Below are 24,340 nucleotides of genomic sequence, written 5' to 3' on the forward strand. Positions count from 1 at the left end.
TATAACACTTTTAACACCCCAAACATTTAGAATTTTTCACACTATCAATTACACTTTATTATACTTTCATGTAGAAAAGGGTGGGATATTTATAGGCCCCAATGACTTCTGAATTGGAGCCAAAAAGTGTCACTTCTCCGGATTTCGGGTACTGGTGGTACCACCGCCATTATTGGGCGGTACTACCGCCTGCAGATTGACACTAGACGGTACCACCGCTCAGTCTGGCCGGTACCACCGCCTGACAGCATTAACTGTCAGCGGTACCACCGCCTAGAACACCTGGGAGACCGAGTCCTAAGCGGTGCCACCGCCGTGATTTCAGATGCTGAATGGGTTGTTCAATCCAACCCAAATCAGCCCTGTTAAGGGCCCAGTTGGCCCCTATCTGAGTTAGTGGGATTACCTCCCAATCCTAACTCAACTAATGTAATTAACTATGATTAAGGTAAGCGATTGGTCCGGTATGTCAATTTCTCTCGGCGATCCTCCAATGAACTTCTCGGCGAGCCTTTCGGCGCACTTCCGACGAACTCCCGATGAACTCTTAGTGATCTTTCAATGAGCTCTTTGCGATCTTCCAACGAGCTTCTGGCGATGAACTCTCGGCGATCTTCCGACGAACTCTCGCCGATCTTCAAACGAGCTCTCTATTGAATCTCGGATTTTGATGATGAAGTCAATTATAATTTATTTGATCTAATCTATATGTTGAGAAAAGTGTGCAGGATTAACTACAATAGCAGTAAGACATAATGCAGGTGTTGTGCCAAAGACAAGATCAAGATCTCATTGGGAGTTCGAGAATTCATCGGAAGTTCTACCGGAATCAACCGAGAAGTCCAGGAGCTTGCCAAAGAAGCTTGTCGGAACTTGCCAAGAAAGATCGTCGTAAAGTCCAGGAGCTTGCCAAGAGTCCGCTGAAACATTGCTGAGAGTTTGCCGGATGTTCGCCAGAAGTACGCCGGAACATTGCCGAGAGTTCGTCGGATGTTCGCCAGAAGTACGTCGGAAGCTTGTCGGAAGAGCAATTGATGCACTGGAACAAGAAGAACTATAATTAAGTCTTAATTATCATAGTTAGAGCGTAAATTATGTTAGGATTAGGAGGTAATCCCACTAACTTAATTAGGGGCCAATTTGGCCCTTAATAGGGCTGAATTGGGCCGAATTGATCAGCCAATTTAGCCCTTGAATTCTTGGCCGGCGGTGGGACCGCCTAGAAAGCAGTGCCCCCCCAGGATATCTGGGCAGTGGTTCCACTGGCAGCAATGCTGCTAGCGGTCATACCGCCTAATGTCAGATTAGCGGTGGTAGTACCGCCTAGTAACGGCGGTGGTACCGCCAATACCCTGGATTCTGGAGATTTGACACTTTTTTGCTCCAATTTTGAAGCCATTGAGGCCTATAAAAATCCCACCCTTTTCTGCATGAAAAGACACAAAAGTATTGCCTTAATCTTGAATTCTTGAGTCATAAAAGTGTTGTAAAAGTTAGAGTTCTCCTCCTTTATCTCTTAGCCTTGTAACCATCTAAGAAAGAGAAGTGAGACTTGTAAGGGTTATCTCCTAAACCCAGGTGATGAGTTAGCACGGTTAGGTCTGCGGGTCTATGTCGGGAGCTTCTTGTTGGGCGAGTAAGATGATGAGGTGGCCGCGCCCTCGGGAAGGAATATTGGCCGATGTTGGTCAGGATCTGGAATATTGCACAATGGAAGGTGTCTCCTGGGTCGAGGCATCCACCGGTCGAGAGTGGCCGTTTGGGAACAACTCAGACAAGTGTCGGGCTGGCAGAGGCAGTTGGACCCTTGTGAGAGGATGATGATCCGAGTTTCTCAGTTTGTCAACCCGGGCATCGTTTGCAGTATGATGCATCTCTCCAACTCCGGGATGAATGGTAGTGTGTCCTTGTATACTGGGTGGCAATCCCCGGATTGAGGCTCTCGCCGCTCGGGAGTGTCTGACTTCCTACAAAATGGCCTTCGTCAGGAGCTTCCCGACTTTGACCCCTCCAACGAGCAAGTTAATTGAGTATTCGATATTCCCATTCTTCTCCCGCTTGGCGGGGCATCGGCCAGGGGTTTTTATATCTGCGTCCGAAGGTTGGTTTCAACCTCAGATCGGCATGGCCGCTGACTTTCCTGGGGGCAGGACGACTTCTCTCACGAGATGGCATCTTTGGGGTGCTTGAGTGGCGTCGGACGGCTTTGCCCCAGGAGTAGACAGCACCACCCCGAACTCTCGGGGTGGTCAAGTCGCATAGTGTATTGGTACTGAACTTGACATGGCATGCACTATTAGAACCCTTGCAGATTCTAAACTTGGGATTGATCTCTTTAGGGGATCGGCCTCCTTAGAACTCTATAGGGGTTCCTCCCTCCAAGTTGCTGCTCAAAGGCTGCAGAAAATATTCATCTATTGCCTATAAAAAGAGGACGAATACATGACTATTTATAGGGCTTATAAACCCTAACTCCTAATAGGACTCCTACTCAAGACTCCTACTTCTAACCAACTCCTAATAGGACTCTTACTCAAGACTCCTATTCCTTTACAACTCCTTATTTTTCTCTAAGAAACAACCTTCTACATGAATGTCCCTCTCAATTAGGACTCTCCTAGCTAGAGTTCTTGTTAGGATCGAGAGCACTAAGAGGGGGGGGGGGGGGGGGGGGGGTGAATTAGTGCAGCGGAAATCTTTTTGCGATTAAAAACAAAAGCTGTGTTCGTTCGATAAAACTCAGTTTTGAAGCAAAAGCCGACTCTAAGATAACTTATGATTAAGTGCAGTTTACGTCTAAACGTATTTTACGTCTAAACACAATTTACGTTTAAATGCAGTTTGCGTCTAAACGCAGTTTTACGTCTAAACGCAGATTTACGTCTAAACGCAGATTTACGTCTAAACGCAGATTTACATCCAAACTCAGTTTACATCTAAAACGTAGTTTTACGTCTAAACGCAGATTTACGTCTAAACGCAGATTTACGCCTAAACGCAGATTTACGTCTAAACTCAAATTTACGTCTAAACTCAGTTTACGTCTAAAACGTCTAAACACAGTTTGGACAGTTTTACGTCTAAACGCAATTTTACGTCTAGACGCAGTTTCAAAGGGATCTGAACTTAGAAACTCGTTCGTAAAAGCGCAGAAGACAGTTTTGTAGAATTAAGGCGTAAACGTAAACTGCAATGTAAATATCGCACGAAAACACTGGTTTACGTCTGAAAACAGATTTGGAAAGATCAGCACTTAGAAACTTGTTCGTGAAGATGCAGAAGACAGTTTTGCAGAATCAAAACGTAAACGTAAACTGTAATGTACGAAAACACCGATTTACGTCTGAATGCAGATTCTGAAAGAACAGCACTTAGAACTTGTTCGTAAAAGCGCAGAAGGTAGTAGTTATGAAGGAGGTTTGCAGTAATGATAAAGTGCTCAAAATAAACGCAAACCAGAGATTTAGAGTGGTTCGGTCAGTCTTGACCTACTCCACTTTTGGCTTCCTCCACCGACGAGGTCACCGACGTCAACTAGAGGCCTTCCTTCAATAGGCGAAGGCCAACTGCCCTTTTACAGTTTTTCTCCTTTTGACAGGCTCAGGAGACAACCTTTACAGACCTTTCTCTCCTCACTTTACAACTCAAGAACTTGAAGAACAGAAGGAGGAGACTTAAAGGCTTTACAACACTTTTGAGCTCTTAGAATCACAGAAAAGATCAAGATTTCGGTGTAGGTCTGTATCTTTTCAGTGCTGAATGGGTGGGGTATTTATAGGCCCCAACCCAATTCAAATTTCGAGCTCAAAACGATCAAATCCCGGAATTCCGGGATCAGGCGGTTGCACCTCTTGACTGGAGAGGTTGCACCGCCTGGCAGAGCTCGAAGACCGAGCTCAGGCGGTGCCACCTCTCTGTCAGGGAGGTTGCACCGCCCAGTCTTGCTCGAAGACTGAGCTCAGGCGGTGCCACCTCTCTGTCAGGGAGGTTGCACCGCCCAATCTTGCTCGAAGACTGAGCTCAGGCGGTGCCACCTCCCGGCTGGGGAGGTTGCACCGCCCAGTCTCGCTGGGAGGCTTAGGTGCCACCTCCTGGCCTAAGCGGTTGCACCTCCTAGTGTAATCAGGGTCCGAATGGTTAGTTCCATTCGGCCCAATTTCAGTCTTTCAGGGGCCCAATTGCCCCAAGATTAAGCCAAAGGGATCACCTCCCATTTTTCAACTTAATCAATGTGCTAACTACGATTAAATCTAAGACAATTTCTGCAGCTTTGCTTCGGTGCGTCAATCGCTTCTTCCGGCGAGTTTCCGGCGAACTTCCGTCGATCATCCGATGAACCCTCGGTGATGCTCCTGCGGACTTTCGGCAAACTCCTGGACTTTGCGACGATCCACTTGGCAAGTTCCGACGAGCTTCGCTTGGCAAGCTTCTGGACTTCTCGGATCTATTCTCGTAGAACCTCCGACGACCGTCCGAACTTCCGTCGAACTCTCGAACTTCCAATGTGATCATGAACTGGACTCCGGCGCAACTCCTGCTGCTTGTCTAACTTTCATCGTAGATAATCCTGCACACTTATCTCAACACATAGATTAGACAACAAATGACAATTGACTTCATCATCAAAATCCGAGATTCAACAATCTCCCCCTTTTTGATGATGATAATCAATTGATAATTGAGTATCCTTAACTCCCCCTGTCTATATGCCATAGTTGAGATAATTCAATCTTGAATTCAAGACCTAAAAATTCAAGTGACGTATTGATAAGTTAGATCAGTTAATCTTATCAATACTCCCATCATGATACTCATCATGATGTATCTCTTCAAAGATGATGTCAAGGCTTGACATACATCAACAAGTTTGTATGATTGTGTTTGTAACTTTTCATCATGTAGTTTAAACATTATCATATAAAGCTGTGAAACACTATTACATGATGCACACATTTGAAGTATTCTAGCAAGTTTTGCATTTTCTTCACATGATCAATTTAGGACATAATGCAAACTTCAGCACATGTTCATATGTTCATATATTTCTTGATGATGCAAGGATGGCATAATCATAGCAGTGTTTATCAATTCATATATTTCTCCCCCTTTGTCATCAACAAAAAGCATAGTAATTATGATACCAGAAAAATAAATATTAGCAAGCTTATAGAGGAATTTTACGTAGATTGCTTTAAAAACTTCTTCCCCATTTATAAAGATTTTGCAGGATGGAGTACATACATATCACTTCATCAAATTTATTGATGAAAGTGTACGAGAAAATCTGTTTTTATAATATTCGAATAAATAAGATGCATTCGGACAAGATTTTATTGTAGATTTTCACATAGAAACATGGCAATCAAGTGATGCAATATAGTCCGAAAAATAATTTTAGCAAGTTTATCTATTCGGACATATCAACATTCCTAATTCTCTTCTTATGAAATCAAATTGTTCTTCACTTAGAGGTTTTGTAAAAATGTCAGCTAGTTGATGTTTAGTGTCAATGAATTCTATGGTTACGTCATGATTAGTGACATGATCTCATATAAAGTGATGTCTAATATCAATATGTTTTATTCTTGAATGTTGTATAGGATTCTTGGTTAAGCAAATTGCACTCGTGTTATCACATTTAATGGGAATATCTTTAAGATTAACTTTGTAATCTTCTAAAGTGTTTTTCATCCATACAACTTGTGCACAGCATGCACTTGCTGCAATATATTCAGCTTCGGTTGTTGATAGTGCAACCGAGTTTTGTTTCTTTGATGATCAGGAAACAAGGGCATGTCCTAAGAATTGACATGATCCTGATGTGCTTTTTCTATCTAATCTACAACCAGCAAAGTCTGCATCAGCATAAGCAATTAACTCAAAATTCTCTGATTTTGGGTACCATAATCCTAGATTTGTGGTACCATTAAGATATCTAAATATTCTTTTAACTGCTTTGAGATGAGATATCTTAGGGTTTGATTGAAATCTAGCACACAGTCCTACACTGAACTGTTGGGAAATCAAAGGGGGGGCGACATCATATGCGCAGCGGAAGAACAAGAAAACAAAAATCCCCGATTCCCAAAAAGATGTTCATCGTCGTGCGAAGATTGGTGCGCAAAATCCGCAAAAACACAAAACTGCGTATAGAGATTGTGTTACCTAGGGAGATCGTATATCCCTGTTTCCTTGCAGATCCTTAGGAGAGGGTGAAGGAGGTCAAGCGTCCTCCTCTCTAGCGGTGATCCACACAGCAGGGTTGCGACGACGCTCCTCAAAACTCCAGGCCTACTCTGAGGTGGAGAGGGAGAGGAGAATAGGAAGGGCAAGCAAAGACTCTAGCCTATGAGGCTGTGAATCCCTCATATTTATAGAGATCCCGTGTCAAAACCCTAATGGGTTCTTTTCCTAGTGGGTATTGGATCTGCATCCAATAAGACAAGGGCTCCGTCGGATATCTCATATCCGAACCTCTACTCATCGCAATGCCTACCATATGTGTGTGACCCTCTAGGCCCAATATCGAGCTGGCCGTGAGTCATACCTGTCAGAACTCCTTCTAACTCAGTGAATTATTATCTCTGTAATAATTCACTCGACTCATCGACTACGGAAGTACTAGGCCACTACGCCGTAGTCCCCAGACGATACAGGGGAATCCAATCCATTGGACCTGTCTGTCCTTAGTTACCATGTACCTATAGTCCCTCATCCATCTAATATCCCAGAGACCGTATATCGAGCATGGTGCTGTCAGACCCATACGGTTTCTACTCGAGTCTCGCTCTAATCGGATTCTCTCGGAGAACTCTTTCTCTCTCAACCCGAATGACCCTGGCCAGGGATTTGTCTGAGCAAGAACACATGGGATATTCCTCTCATGATACCGAGAGTGGATGATCCTCTATCGACACTCAATAGCCCTCGTAAGGTCGACTACCACTCCCAATGACCAGCTGTACTAGATCTGGGAACAGCCAAACCTATAAGTCTGGTATCAAAGAGTGGAGCACTCATACAGGACATCCTTGGTGTCTCAAGTCTAAGAACCAGATACACCACTAGGACTACGGAATCGTTGTCTGACAATAAGGCATCATCAACCATCCAGCATTCCGTAAGCGGATCAATCAGTGAACTCATTCTCCAATGAGCACCTGTACTGTATCCCTAGTGTCCCTACACGAGCAGCTATGAAACCAGCTGCATCCATCATATGGACGGGTATACAGCACACCAGTCTATCCGGTTATCACGATGTCCCTCTCGAGTAACCTATGACCGGGATTATTTAGGATATGTGTTTAAAAGTGAATCGATCTCATTATCGTGATCTCATCACGATCCGATTCCCATTGCACAAATCCAAGGACATCACAATATATATGCATTTATGCAATAGTTATAAAGTGATATACGCCAAAATATAATAAGCAAAAAGATTCTGTATCAAGTCACACGTGCCATCACTCACGTGATTGGCTTGCTGGGCACTTATGACTAGCAATCTCCCACTTGACCTAAAGCCAATCACCTATGTGTCTGATCCCCATCAGACCCCTGTGACGCTCAAAGACAATCTGAGACAATGGCTTTGTTAGTGGATCTGCAATGTTATCTTCGGATGGAACTCTTTCCACTGCTACATCTCCTCGGGTCACGATCTCTCTGATAAGGTGGAACCTCCTCAGAACATGCTTAGATTTCTGATGAGACTTAGGTTCCTTCGCTTGAGCAATTGCCCCGTTGTTGTCGCAATATAGGGAAATCGGCTCCTCACTATCCGGCACGACTCCCAAATCTGTGATGAACTTCTTCAACCAGACTCCCTCCTTTGCTGCATCTGATGCAGCAATGTACTCCGCCTCTGTGGTCGAGTCAGCAGTGGTATCTTGCTTGGAACTCTTCCAGCACACTGCTCCTCCATTCAAGGTGTACACATACCCTGAATTCGACTTGCTATCATCGACATCAGACTGAAAACTTGAGTCAGTGTAGCCTTCAACCTTAAGGCTATTACCTCCATATACTAGTAAAAGATCCTTAGTCCTTCTCAAGTACTTAAGGATACACTTTACTGCTTTCCAGTGCTCCAAGCCTGGATCCGCTTGATACCTGCTCGTGACACTCAGAGCATGCGCTATATCAGGCCTAGTACATAGCATGGCATACATGATAGACCCTATTGCTGAGGCATAAGGTATCATATCCATGTTCGCCCTTTCTTCTGGAGTCTTTGGGGACATACTCGTAGAAAGCGATATCCCATGTCTCATCGGTATGAGACCTCTTTTGGAATTTTCCATGCCAAACCTTTTGACAATAGTTTCTATGTACCTGGACTGGGACAAGCCAAGCATCTTTTTGGATCTATCTCTATAGATTCTAATCCCCAAGATATAAGATGCTTCTCCTAAGTCCTTCATGGAGAAGTGTCTAGATAACCAAGCCTTTATTGTGGATAGCATTCCTATGTCATTCCCAATGATGAGGATGTCATCCACATATAACACCAAAAAGCTAATAGCGCTCCCACTTACCTTTCTGTATACACAAGGCTCATCTTCGTTCTTAACGAAGTCATAAGATCTGATTGCCTCATCAAATCTTATGTTCCAACTTCGGGAAGCTTGCTTTAGTCCATAAATGGATCTAAGCAACCTACACACCTTATCTGGGCAGTTCTTGGACACGAATCCCTCAGGTTGCATCATATACACCTCCTCCTCCAGGTTCCCGTTGAGGAATGCGGTTTTCACATCCATCTGCCAGATCTCATAATCATAGTGTGCTGCAATAGCCAATAGAATTCTGATGGATTTTAGCATTGCTACGGGTGAGAAAGTTTCGTCGTAGTCAACACCTTGCCTTTGACGATACCCCTTAGCCACTAGCCTTGCTTTATAGGTCTCTACCTTTCCATCTACTCCGATCTTTTTCTTAAAGATCCACTTGCAACCGATGGGTACAATACCTTCGGGTGCATCAACTAGGTTCCAAACCTTATTGGAATACATAGAATCCATCTCAGAATTCATGGCTTCTTTCCACTTCCCGGAGTCTATACTCATAATAGCCTCCTCGTAGGTCTGAGGATCAATATCCTCTACATCCTCTGCTCTAATATGTCCCACATATCTCTCAGGAGGATGGGATACTCTATCAGACCTGCGTAAAGTTGAAACTTGTGTATTAGATACCTGAACAGACTCGGGCTGTAGAGTGGTGCTTGAGCTTGGTTCCCTAACTTCGCTCAACTCTATCATTCTCCCACTGTCTCCGCCAAGAATGTGTTCCTTCTCAAGGAACACTGCTCTCTTAGCTACAAAGACCTTTTGGTCCTCGAGATGATAGAAATAATACCCACAAGTTTCCTTGGGGTATCCCACAAATTTACATCACCCTGTCCTTGATTCTAACTTATCGGGGTTGTGTCTTTTAACATGGGCAGAGCAGCCCCAAATCTTAACTACTTTAAGATCAGGCTTCTTCCCTTTCCATATCTCATATGGTGTAGACACCACCGACTTAGTTGGAACTCTGTTCAGAAGGTAAGCTGCGGTTTCTAGGGCATATCCCCAGAATGAGATGGGTAGGTCAGCGAAACTCATCATGGACCGTACCATATCTAATAATGTACGATTTCTCCTTTCAGAGACACCATTGAGCTGAGGTGTATAAGGAGGTGTCCATTGGGATAATATCCCATGGTCCTTGAGGAAGTGAGTAAACTCTTTACTTAAGTACTCACCTCCTCGATCTAATCGAAGAGTTTTGATACTCTTTCCAGTCTGGTTCTCCACCTCATTCTTATACTCTCTGAATTTCTCAAAGGCCTCGGACTTGTACTTCATTAAGTACACATATCCATACCTTGAGAAATCATCAGTAAATGTAATGAAGTAGGAGTAACCTCCAATGGCATGAGTTGACATGGGTCCACATACATCACTATGTATGAGTTCCAACAACTCAGTGGCTCTCTCTCCAGTTCCACTAAATGGAGAGTTGGTCAGTTTTCCACGAATGCAAGGCTCACAAGTTGCATATGACACATAGTCGAATGGATCTAGATATCCATCATTTAGCAACTTTTGAATCCTTCTTTCATGGATGTGACCTAGCCTATAATGCCACAGGTATGCACTGTTCAACTCATCTCGTTTCCTTTTGGACACATTTATATTCATGATATGTGGAGTGGTGTCTAACATAAATAAACCATTATGCAATGTTCCTTTCGTGATGATCTTATCATCTAATAATATCGAACAACCATTGTTCTCAAAAACAAATTTATATCCACTAACTGTTAAACATGAAATGGAGATAATGTTTTTGATAATAGAAGGAACAAAATAACATGCATCTAATGCAATAAAAGCTCCACTAGGCAGATGTAGGGCGACCTCGCCAACAGCTAATATAGCAACTTTTGCTCCATTACCCATCTTGAGATCCATCTCGCCTCTCTCTAGTCTCTTAGGCCTTGCCAGAACCTGCAACGAATTACATATATGATAAGCACTACCGGTATCTAATACCCATGTGTTATCATAAGAGTCTGACAAATGGAGACTGATCATGAATGTACCTGAAGCTTCATCAAGCTTTTGTTTCGCCCTTTTTGCAAGGTACTCTTTGCAGTTTCTCTTCCAGTGCCCATCTTTACCACAGTGGAAGCACTGGCCTTTGTCCTTTGTTGGGTCTTTCTTAGCAACCTTTGCTTTACCTTGTTTGCCCTTGCCCTTTCCCTTCTTAAGGGACCTTTCTGCTTTCCTTTTCTTTCTGGTCTCACTAGTGTAGAGAACTGGCTTCTCTTTCTTAATAGTACTCTCTGCCTCCCTCAACATATTGAGGAGCTCTGGGAGAGTCACCTCAAGCTTTTTCATATTAAAGTTCATTATGAACTGTGAAAAGGAATCTGGTAGGGACTGAAGCACAATGTCCACACACAAGTTATCCTCTAGGACCATTCCTAGACCTGTGAGTTTCTCTATCCACTCAATCATCTTTAGGACATAGTTCTGAACCGGTGTCCCCTCAGTCATCCTAGCGCGGAAAAGGCTCTTGGATATCTCATATCGTTGAGTCCTTCCCTGTTCCTCAAACAATTTACGGACATGTAGGAGAATGGATCTGGCATCCATCTTTTCATGTTGTCTCTGTAACTTTGGAGTCATAGAGCCCAACATATAGCACTGAGCAAGAGTGGAGTCATCAATGTACTTCACGTAGCGAGCGATCTCATCCTCGCTTGCCCCTTCTTCGGGCGTAGGCATCACTGTATCAAGGACGTACACGATTTTCTCCGCTGTGAGAACAATTCTCAAGTTACGGAGCCAATCCGTATAATTTGGACCAGTGAGGCGGTTGACATCAAGTATGCCACGTAAGGGATTTGAAAGCGACATTTTCTGAAAATAAAGATGTAGCAAAAATGAATAACATGCAGATTTTGCAAGAAATAAACTATCAAGATATGGACTTCTATCTTAATATGCTCCCACTATTTTACTAACGAGTCACGCGACACCCTCAGCACGTGAAACGGAAGTCTCCGGCAGACTTCTAGTGGGGATCAGGATCCAATCAGCGTCTTAGTGTAACCTCGAGGGACTCGACCAATCACACTAAGCCTAAAAGGTAGACAACTCTTGCCGATCACAACTCCTTGTGATTCCCGTCCTGTTCGGCCTCCGAATCACCATGGCCTCGAGGGACTCGACCAACCATGATGCTCGGTTAAGTCAACACCTTCGTTACAAGATGAGTCTGATTTGATGATATACCCTCGAGGGACTCGACCAAGCATATCATGCCCTCAGGTCACCGGTGACATCTCTATGTCGTAAGCAAGATAGCGAATCGCGATATAGGTGAGTCTCGAGGGACTCGACCAACTCAACCTACACCGGGATTTGGTTCCTACTCATAACGATGGAAGGCCACGTGGGTCAATCTAATTGCCTCACGTTTACCGACTTAATATTATCGAGAGATGTTTCTATGATTTGGTCTCCTAATATGACATGTCACACATATACATATTTAATATATATCTACATCGCATGCAAATATATATACATATCTAGTATGTGTATAAGCAATCACACCAGATGATCATGGACCACAACCTAATATGATTAGGCCCGAGCCAGTAGGCCTAATCACTCACATCAAGATCTATGTGTGCAATGGTGCATCTCCATGCCTTGTGATCGTCCATCTCGTCCTCGTCGGTTCCGTCGACATCTTGATGCATCTCCATGCATCACGATCGTCCGTCTCGTGGGTCCCGCTATGGCTTCCACGCTCCCGCTGCGCCTCCTCATGTGATTACAACTTAATCATAGGCACGCAGGCCCGACAATAAACGAGAAATATAATGGAGGTTCGCAGACCTCAATAATAATAATCACAAGTACACACATCACACGGTCCATGATCATCCGTCCACTCATCATACATCACATGTATAAATAATCATCATCATGTAGGACTACTAGATAATAATAAAAATAATAATCAACAAAACCTTTTAATTAATTAATATTTTCTGAAATCAGGGATATATAGGGAATTTCTCAATTCCTAAGGGTATTTTCGTAATTTGGACAAAAGACAGAAACTGGAATTTCTCAAATTTCGAGGGGCAAAACTGTCTTTTGCGCAGAAAACCCTAATACCCTTTCCCCTTTTCGCTGCTGCCGCCGCCGCCACCCTGCCGGCGGCGGCCTGTGCGGCGGGGCGAGGGCACTGCCCTCGCCTGCAGGCGGCACGCCCGCTGGCGGCGATGCCGCTGCGGGTGGGCGCCCTCTTCGGGCGCCGCCGCCTCCGCGGGCGGTTCTGCCCGCGAGTCAGCGCCCGCAGGTGGTGCTGCCTCGCTGGCGGCCGCCCCTGCGGGGTTTTTGCCCGTGGGAGCAGCGGCCACAGGCGCCGCTGCCCTGCGGTGCCTCAGCCCGCGCTGCTGCCCCGCGGCGCCTCTGCCCGCGGGCTCAGTGGCCGCAGGCGCTTCTACCGAGCGGGCTCCCAGCCCCGCCGGCCGCAAGCCTGCTGCAAGCAGACCGCCGGCCGGCTGCTGCAGGCATGCAGATCGAGGGCAGCAACTGTTGCTGCCCTTCCTTGCTTTTGCGTCAACGATTTTGACGTCAATATTCTTCCTAAACACAACACACGCAGTTCAAAAACCAATCATTCGCACGAACAACCTGGCTCTGATACCACTGTTGGGAAATCATAGGGGGGGCGACATCATATGCGCAGCGGAAGAACAAGAAAACAAAAATCCCCGATTCCCAAAAAGATGTTCATCGTCGTGCGAAGATTGGTGCGCAAAATCCGCAAAAACACAAAACTGCGTATAGAGATTGTGTTACCTAGGGAGATCGTATATCCCTGTTTCCTTGCAGATCCTTAGGAGAGGGTGAAGGAGGTCAAGCGTCCTCCTCTCTAGCGGTGATCCACACAGCAGGGTTGCGACGATACTCCTCAAAACTCCAGGCCTACTCTGAGGTGGAGAGGGAGAGGAGAATAGGAAGGGCAAGCAAAGACTCTAGCCTATGAGGCTGTGAATCCCTCCTATTTATAGAGATCCCATGTCAAAACCCTAATGGGTCCTTTCCCTAGTGGGTATTGGATCTGCATCCAATAAGACAAGGGCTCCGTCGGATATCTCATATCCGAACCTCTACTCATCGCAATGCCTACCATATGTGTGTGACCCTCTAGGCCCAATATCGAGCTGGCCGTGAGTCATACCTGTCAGAACTCCTTCTAACTCAGTGAATTATTATCTCTGTAATAATTCACTCGACTCATCGACTACGGAAGTACTAGGCCACTACGCCGTAGTCCCCAGACGATACAGGGGAATCCAATCCATTGGACCTGTCTGTCCTCAGTTACCATGTACCTATAGTCCCTCATCCATCTAATATCCCAGAGACCGTATATCGAGCATGGTGCTGTTAGACCCATACGGTTTCTACTCGAGTCTCGCTCTAATCGGATTCTCCCGGAGAACTCTTTCTCTCTCAACCCGAATGACCCTGGCCAGGGATTTGTCTGAGCAAGAACACATGGGATATTCCTCTCATGATACCGAGAGTGGATGATCCTCTATCGACACTCAATAGCCCTCGTAAGGTCGACTACCACTCCCAATGACCAGCTGTACTAGATCTGGGAACAGCCAAACCTATAAGTCTGGTATCAAAGAGTGGAGCACTCATACAGGACATCCTTGGTGTCTCAAGTCTAAGAACCAGATACACCACTAGGACTACGGAATCGTTGTCTGACAATAAGGCATCATCAACCATCCAGCATTCCGTAAGCGGATCAATCAGTGAACTCATTCTCCAATGAGCACCTGTACTGTATCCCTAGTGTCCCTACACGAGCAGCTATGAAACCAGCTGCATCCATCATATGGACGGGTATACAGCACACCAGTCTATCCGGTTATCACGATGTCCCTCTCGAGTAACCTATGACCGGGATTATTTAGGATATGTGTTTAAAAGTGAATCGATCTCATTATCGTGATCTCATCACAATCCGATTCCCATTGCACAAATCCAAGGACATCACAATATATATGCATTTATGCAATAGTTATAAAGTGATATACGCCAAAATATAATAAGCAAAAAGATTCTGTATCAAGTCACACGTGCCATCACTCACGTGATTGGCTTGCTGGGCACTTATGACTAGCATGAACATGATGTCTGGTCTGGTTGCAGTGAGGTAAAGTAAACTTCCTATCATACCCCTATAAGTTTTTTGATCAAAGCTTTCTCCACTTTCATCAATTTCTAACTTAGTGGAGGTGCTAATAGGAGTGTTACTAGCCTTTGAGTTGTTCATACTGAACCTTTTTAATACACTCATGGCATATTTAGTTTGACTAATAAAGATGCCATTGCTTAGTTGTTTGATTTATAAGCCTAAGAAGAATGTTAATTCTCCCATTAAGCTCATTTCGAATTCAAGACTCATAGTTTTAGCAAAAGATTCACAAAGAGATTCATTTGTAGAGCCAACAATAATATCATCAACATAAATCTGAACAATAAGAAAATTATTTTCAAGATTCTTGATAAATAATGTAGTATCAACCTTGCCTTTTGTGAAGTTATTTTGGATAAGAAAAGAACTAAGTCTCTCATACCAAGCCCTTGGGGCTTGTTTTAAACCATAGAGAGCTTTAGTTAATCTGAACACATGATTAGGGAGGCTATTATTTTCAAATCCAGGAGGTTGTTCAACATAAACTTCTTCGGAAATAAAGCTATTTAAAAAAGCGCTTTTAACATCCATTTAAAATAACTTAAAATTATTACTACTAGCGTAGGCAAGGAGCATCCTTATGGCTTCCAATCGAGCCACAGGTGCGAAGGTTTCTTCGTAATCGATGCCTTCTTCTTGGTTGAAACCTTTGGCCACTAATCTAGCCTTGTTTCTAACCACGATACCATTTTCATCTTGTTTGTTTCTAAAAACCCATTTAGTACCAATTACTAAATGGTCATTTGGCCTAGGAACAAGCGTCCACACCTCATTTCTCTCAAACTGATTCAATTCATCTTGCATTGCGATAATCCATGAATCATCTTTCATGGCTTCATCAACGCATTTGGGTTCAATTTGGGAGAGAAAGGCAGCATTGGCACAAAAATTTTTAAAAGAAGATCGTGTTTGAACCCCCTTTGATGTGTCTCCTAATATTAGCTCTTTAGGATGAGCATCTACATACTTCCAATCCTTGGGTACGGATGTTTCGGAAGTGGATGCATTCAAGTTGCTAGTTGGCGAAGGGGTTTCATTTAAGTTTAAGGAATCAAAATTAACATCATCATCAAGATCATTTTTCTTAATTTCGGAAATCTCATTAAAAACAACATGAATGGATTCTTCAATAATTAAAGTTCTTTTATTGAAGATACGAAAAGCTTTAGAAACCGAAGAATAACCAAGAAAGATTCCTTCATCGGATTTAGCATCAAATTTTCCTAAGTTATCATTTTCATTTAAGATAAAACACTTACACCCAAAGACTTTAAAATATGAAACATTGGGTTTTTTGTTATTCCATAACTCATAAGGAGTTTTGGTGAGTAAGGGTCTTACTAGTACTCTATTCAAAATATAGCATGCAGTGTTTACGGCTTCGGCCCAAAAGTATTTGGGTAGGCTGTGTTCATTCAACATGGTTCTTGTCATTTCTTGTAGATTTCGATTTTTTCTTTCTACTACCCCATTTTGTTGAGGATTTCTTGGAGTAGAGAAATTATGGTTATATCCATTGAGTTCACAGAATTCTTGGAAATCGTGGTTTTGAAATTCTCCACCATGATCGCTTCTTATTGACGAAATCATAGAACCCTTCTCATTTTGAACAAGTTTACAGAACTTGGTAAAATATCTAAAGCATTCATTTTTTTGTTTTAAGAAGTAGGTCCATGTATATCTGCTATAGTCATCAACAATGACAAAGGCATATTTGCTACCTCCTAGACTTGATGAAGAGATTGGTCCAAACAAGTCCATATGGATCAATTGTAAGGGCCTAGAGGTGCTTATTTGATTTTTAGTCTTGAAACTACCCTTAATCTGTTTACCTAATTGGCAAGCATCACATACATTATCTTTGATGAACTTGATATGAGGAATTCCTCTTACAAGTTCTTTAGATGATATTTGAGTGATTAGTTTCATGCTAGCATGACCTAATCTTCTATGCCATAGCCAAGCATCTTCATTTAAAACTGAAAAACACATTTCATTACACAAGTCATTGATGTCAATAGTGTATACGTTATTTTGTTTTAATGCAATCATAGACATGTTTTTATGGGGTTTTTCAATGATACAAGCATTGGACTCGAATTTGACAATGTATCCTTTATCACATAATTGACTAATGCTCAAGAGGTTATGTTTTAAACCATCAACTAACAAGACATCTTCAATAAAAAAGTTGGATTTGTTACCTATGGTTCCTTTGCCAATGATGTTACCCTTGTTGTTATCTCCAAAGGTAACATAGCCTTCATCTATGCTAGAGAGCTTAGAGAATTGAGATGGATCTCCGGTCATATGCCTTGAGCATCCACTATCAAGATACCATCTCTTGCTCCTAGCTTGGGATGGTGTGGGTTTCTACAAGAAAGGATAATTTTTAGGTACCCATTTGCTTTTGGGTGTCTCACAAATAGATCTATATTTTCTATCATGTTGCATAGAATTTGTCATGATTCTCTTAGGAACCCAAATCAATTTGTTTGGACTTATTTTCTTGAATGGACAACAATGTGTCTTGTGTCCAAATTTGCAACAAAAGTTACATTTGTTTTGATGTTGAACATGTAAGATGGATCCTTTTATGAAGGTGGTTGGATTTTGGTGAGAACTTCTCACGAATCCAATTCCACTTCTTTTGGGAACGTGACCCTTATTTGTAAGGATCATGTTCAATGACTTGCTACCAACCTCGAATTTCTTCAAGGTATCCTTGAGTAGCAGGTTTTCTTTTTGGAAAGTTTCTAAATCATGACATTTGGTACATGAATTTAAACTATCATGACTTTCAACTTTTAACTTGTCAAACTCACAAGTAAGACTATCATGCACCTTTTTCAGCAATTTATATTTTCTACTGATACTCTTGTATTCGTCAAATAAGTCATTGAAAGCATTTAATAATTCATCAAAAGATAAATCAGCATTTAATGAATTCGTTACCTCCTCTCCGATAGCCATTAAGGCGTGATAAGCAACTTGCTCGGTGTTGGACTCCTCTTCCTCAGATGCGCTCGAATCATCCCATGTTGCTTTGAGTGCTTTCTTCTTTGTTGTTCTCTTTTTAGCTTGGGGACAATCACTCTTGTTGTGTCCCGGCTTTTTGCACTCATAGCAAATAACTTGATCCTTCTTGGGTTCAAGTTTATTTTTAGTATCATTCTTAAACTTGTTTCTTTTAATGAATTTTTTAAATTTTCTAGTTAGAAGTGCCAAGTCGTCGTCACAGTCCTCATCACTTGAGTTTTCTCTCAAGTGATCTTCAGAAGTTTTGAGTGCCATATCCTTCCTGTTCTTTGGAAGGATGTCTTCTTGCTCTTCATGAGCTTTACAGGTCATTTCGTAGGTCATTAATGACCCGATTAATTCTTCAAGAGGAAAATTTTGCAGATCTTTTGCCTCTTGAATAGCCGTGACTTTAGGATCCCAACTCTTAGGAAGGGATCTTAGTATCTTATTAACAAGCTCAAAATCCGAAAAGCTCTTTCCGAGTCCTTTTAGACCGTTAACGACATCCGTGAAACGGGTAAACATGTCGCCAATGGTTTCACTCAATTTCATCCGAAAAAGTTCGAAAGAATGTAACAGCAAATTGATTTTTGACTCTTTTACTCTACTTGTGCCCTCATGGGTCACTTCGAGTGTGTGCCAAATATCAAATGCAGTTTCACAAGTTGAAACACGGTTGAACTCGTTTTTGTCAAGTGCACAAAATAAGGCATTCATAGCCTTTGCATTAAGAGCAAAAGCCTTCTTCTCCAATTCATTCCAATCGATCATTGGAAGAGAAGACTTTGAAAAACCATTTTCGACAAGGTTCCACAGTTCAAAATCCATAGAAATAAGAAAGATCCTCATTCGGGTCTTCCAGTAGGTGTAGTCCGTCCCACTGAACATGGGTGGACGAGTAATAGAATGCCCCTCTTGGTTTCCGGCATATGCCATTTCTCTTTGGGTTTTAATCCGTTAGAGAGTTAACCTTGCTCTGATACCAATTGTTAGGATCGAGAGCACTAAGAGGGGGGGGGGGTGAATTAGTGCAGCGGAAATTTTTTTGTGATTAAAAACAAAAGCTGCGTTCGTTCGATAAAACTCAGTTTTGAAGCAAAAGCCGACTCTAAGATAACTTATGATTAAGTGCAGTTTACGTCTAAACACAATTTACGTTTAAATGCAGTTTGCATCTAAACGCAGTTTTACGTCTAAACACAGATTTACGTCTAAACGTAGATTTACGTCCAAACTCAATTTACGTCTAAAACGCAGTTTTACGTCTAAACACAGATTTACGTCTAAACGTAGATTTCGTCTAAACGCAGATTTACGTCTAAACTCAGATTTACATCTAAACTCAGTTTACGTCTAAAACGTCTAAACACAGTTTGGACAGTTTTACGTCTAAACGCAATTTTACGTCTAAACGCAATTTTACGTCTAGACGCAGTTTTAAAGGGATCTGAACTTAGAAACTCATTCGTAAAAGCACAGAAGACAGTTTTGCAGAATCAAGGCGTAAACGTAAACTGCAATGTAAATATCGCACGAAAACACTGGTTTACGTCTGAAAACTGATTTGGAAAGATCAGCACTTAGAAACTTGTTCGTGAAGATGCAGAAGACAATTTTGCAGAATCAAAACGTAAACGTAAACTGTAATGTACAAAAACACCGATTTATGTCTGAATGCAGATTCTGAAAGAACAGCACTTAGAACTTGTTCGTAAAAGCGCAGAAGGCAGTAGTTATGAAGGAGGTTTGCAGTAATGATAAAGTGCTCAAAATAAACGCAAACCAGAGATTTAGAGTGGTTCGGTCAGTCTTGACCTACTCCACTTTTGGCTTCCTCCACCGACGAGGTCACCGACGTCAACTAGAGGCCTTCCTTCAATAGGCGAAGGCCAACTGCCCTTTTACAGTTTTTCTCCTTTTGACAGGCTTAGGAGACAACCTTTACAGACCTTTCTCTCCTTACTTTACAACTCAAGAACTTGAAGAATAGAAGGAGGAGACTTAAAGGCTTTACAACATTTTTGAGCTCTTAGAATCACAGAAAAGATCAAGAGTGGATGTCTCCCTCCTTTGCTGCATCTGATGCAGCAATGTACTCTGCCTCTGTGGTCAAGTCAGCAGTAGTATCTTGTTTGGAACTCTTCCAGCACACTGCTCCTCCATTCAAGGTGTACACGTACCCCAAATTTGACTTGCTATCATTGACATCAGATTGAAAACTTGAGTTTGTGTAGCCTTCAACCTTAAGGCTACTACCTCCATATACTAGTAAAAGATCCTTAGTAATTCTCAAGTACTTAAGGATACACTTTACTACATTCCAGTGCTCCAAGCCTGGATCCGCCTGATACCTGCTCGTGACACTCAGAGCATGCAGTATATCAAGCCTAGTACATAGCATGGCATACATTATAGACCCTATTGCTGAGGCATAAGGTATCATATCCATGTTCGCCCTTTCTTCTGGAGTCTTTGGGGACATACTCGTAGAAAGTGATATCCCATGTCTCATCAGTATGAGACCTCTCTTGGAATTTTCCATGCCAAACCTTTTGACAATGGTTTCTATGTACCTAGATTAGGACAAGCCAAGCATCATCTTGGATCTATCTCAATAGATTCGAATCCCCAAGATATAGGATGCTTCGCCTAAGTCATTCATGGAGAAGTGTCTAGATATCTAAGCCTTTACTATGGATAGCATTCCTACATCATTCCCAATGATCAGGATATCATCCACATATAACACCAAAAAGGTGATAGCGTTCCCACTTACCTTCCTGTACACACAAGGCTCATCTTCATTCTTAACAAAGTCATAAGATCTGATTGCCTCATCAAATCTTATGTTCTAACTTCGGGAAGCTTGCTTTAGTCCATAAATGGATCTAAGCAACCTACACACCTTATCTGGGCAGTTCTTAGACATGAATCCCTCAGGTTGCATCATATACACCTCCTCCTCGAGGTTCCCATTGGGGAATGCGGTTTTCACATCCATCTGCCAGATCTCATAATTATAGTGTGCTGCAATAGCCAATAGAATTCTGATGGATTTTAACATTGCTACGAGTGAGAAAGTTTCGTCGTAGTCAACACCTTACCTTTGACGATACCCCTTAGCCACTAGCCTTGTTTTATAGGTCTCTACCTTTCCATCTACTCCGATCTTTTTCTTAAAGATCTACTTGCAACCAATGGGTACAATACCTTCGGGCGTATCAACTAGGTTCCAAACCTTGTTGGAGTACATAGAATCCATCTCAGAATTCATGACTTCTTGCCACTTCCCGGAGTCTATACTCATAAAAGCCTCCTCGTAGGTCTGAGGATCAATATCCTCAACATCTTCTCCTCTAATATGTCCCACATATCTCTCAGGAGGATGGGATACTCTATCAGACCTACGTAAAGTTGAAACTTGTATATTAGGTACCTGAACAGACTCGGGCTATAGAGTGGTGCTTGAGCTTGGTTCTCCAACCTCGCTCAACTCTATCATTCTCCCACTATCTCCGCCAAGAATGTGTTCCTTCTCAAGGAACACTGCTCTCTTAGCTACAAAGACCTTTTGGTCCTCGAGATGATAGAAATAATACTCACAAGTTTTCTTGGGGTATCCCATAAATTTGCATCACACTGTCCTTGATTCTAACTTATCGGGATTGTGTCTTTTAACGTGGGCAGGGTAGCTCCAAATCTTAACAACCTAAAGATCAGGTTTCTTCCCTTTCCATTTCTCATATGGTGTAGACACTACCGATTTAGTTGGAACTATTGAATCTCGGATTTTGATGATGAAGTCAATTGTCATTTGTTATCTAATCCATATGTTGAGATAATTGTATAAGATTAACTACGATGAAAGTACGACATACAGCAGGAGTTGCGCCGGAGTCAAGACTATGATCACGTTGGGAGTTTGAGAATTCGACGGAAGTCCGGACGGTCGTCGGAGGTTCTACGGGAATAAATCCGAGAAGTCCAGGAGCTTGCCAAAAGAAGCTCGTCGGAACTCGCCAAGTGGATCGTCACAAGTCCAGGAGTTTGTCAGAAGTCCGTCGGAGCATCGCCGAAGGTTTGTCGGATGTTCGCCGGAAGTTTGCCGAAAGCTCACCAGAAGAAGCGATTGACGCATCGGAGCAAGTTGTCATAAATGTCTTAAGAAATGTTGTAGTTAGCATGTAGATTAAGTTAGGAATGGAAGGTGATCCCATTAACTTAATCTGGGGGCAATTGGGCCCTTGACAGACCTAAATTGGGCCGAATGGATCAACCCATTCGGACCAGAATTCCTGCTAGGCGGTGGCACCGCCAGGGTCAACGGTGGCACCGCCCAGGAGAGGGTCTCCCAGGAAAGCTGGGCGGTGCAACCTCCCCAGGCAGGCGGTGGCACCGTCTGGGCTCAGTCTTCGAGCGAGACTGCTCGGTGCAACCGCCCCTGACAAGCGGTGGAACCGCTTGAGCTCGGTCTCCGAAAGTCCGGGAAAAGACATTTTTGAGCTCCAAATTCAAACTAATTTGGGCCTATATATACCCCACCCTTTCCTGCATGAAAGGGCATCGAAAATCCAATCTTACTCTATGATTTTAAGAGCTCAAAAGTATTGTAAAGGCTAGAAGTTCTCCTCCTTCTTTTTCCAAGTTTTGATCTTTTAAGAGAGGAGAGAAAAGTTTGTAAGGGTTGTCTCCTAAGCCCGTCAAAAGGAGTGAAACTATAAAAGGGTGGTTGGCCTTCGCCTATTGAAAGAAGGCCTCTAGTGGACGTCGGTGACCTCGTTGGTGGAGGAAACCAAAAGTGGATGTAGGTCAAGATTGACCGAACCACTCTAAATCTCGGTTTGCATTTACTTTGAGCATCTTATCTTTATTGCAAACCTCCTCAATAGCTTACTGCCTTCTGCTCATTTACGAACGTGTTTCATAGTTAAGTATTTTCTGAATCGGCGTTAAGAGGGAAATCGGTTTTATCGTACGAACATCATATTTCAGATTGTGCTTACATTCTGATTTCTAACTTAACTGCAAACTGCCTTTCTTACTTTACTTCAAATATGTTTTCATAAGCTTTCAAAGTTATTATCTGCACGAAACGACTTTTACGTCAGAATCGGATTTCAACGTACGAACGTAGTTTTAATCGTCGAAAATTTTCCGCTGCACTAATTCAACCCCCCCCCCCCCCCCCCCCCTTCTTAGTGCTCTAGATCCTAACAATTGGTATCAGAGCGAGGTTAACTCTCAAATGGATTAAAACACAAGAGAGATGGCATACGCCGGAAACCAAGAGGGCCACTCTATTACACATCCACCCATGTTCAATGGGACGGACTACACCTATTGGAAGACCCGAATGAGGATCTTCCTTATTTCAATGGATCTTGAACTTTAGAATCTTATCGAAAATGGATTTTCAAAGTCTTCCCTTCCAATAATCGATTGGAATGAATTGGAGAAGAAGACTTTCACTCTTAATGCAAAGTTTATGAATGCCTTATTTTGTGTGCTTGATAAAAATGAGTTCAATCGTGTTTCGGTTTGTGAAATCGCGTTTGATATTTGGCATACACTCGAAGTGACTCACGAAGACACAAGTAGAGTAAAAGAGTCAAAAATTAATCTTTTGATACATTCTTTCGAAATTTTCCGAATGAAACCGAGCGAGACTATTGGTGACATGTACACCCATTTCACGGATGTCGTCAATGGTCTAAAAGGACTCGGCAAAAGTTTTTCGGATTTTGAGCTCATAAATAAGATTCTAAGATCCCTTCCTAAGAATTGGGACCCTAAAGTCACTGCTATTCAAGAGGCTAAAGATTTAAATAACTTCCCTCTTGAAGAACTAATCGGGTCATTAATGACCTATGAAATAACTTGTAAGGCTCATGAAGAGCAAGAAGACATCCTTCCAAAGAACAGGAAGGATATGACACTTAGAACTTTAGATGACCACTTGAGAGAAAACTCAAGTGATGAGGACTGTGATGATGACTTGGCACTTTTAACAAGGAAATTCAAAAAATTTATTAAGAGAAACAAGTTTAAAAATGACACAAAAAATAAACTTGAACCCAAAAAGGACCAAGTTATTTGCTATGAATGCAAAAAGCCGGGACACTACAAAAGTGATTATCCCCAAGCCAAGAAGAGAACATCAAAGAAGAAGGCGCTCAAAGCAACGTGGGGTGACTCGAGCGCGTCCGAAGAAGAGGAGTCCAACACCGAACAAGTTGCTCATTACGCCTTAATGGCCATCGGAGAAGAGGTAACAAATTTAATTGATGCAGATTTATCATTTGATGAATTATTAAATGTCTTCCATGACTTATTTGATGAAGGTAAAATAATTAGTAGAAAATATAAATTGCTGAAAAATAAGCATGATAGTCTTGTTAGCAATTTTGATAAATTCAAAACTAAATATCATGATAGTTTAGCTCAATGTGAAAAATGCCATGATCTTGAAACTCTCCAAAAGGAAAACTTGCTACTTAAGGAAACCTCGAAGAAATTCGAG

The sequence above is a fragment of the Musa acuminata genome, chromosome BXJ3-1, assembly GCF_036884655.1.
Source record: "Musa acuminata AAA Group cultivar baxijiao chromosome BXJ3-1, Cavendish_Baxijiao_AAA, whole genome shotgun sequence".
Taxonomy (NCBI): Eukaryota; Viridiplantae; Streptophyta; class Magnoliopsida; order Zingiberales; family Musaceae; genus Musa; species Musa acuminata.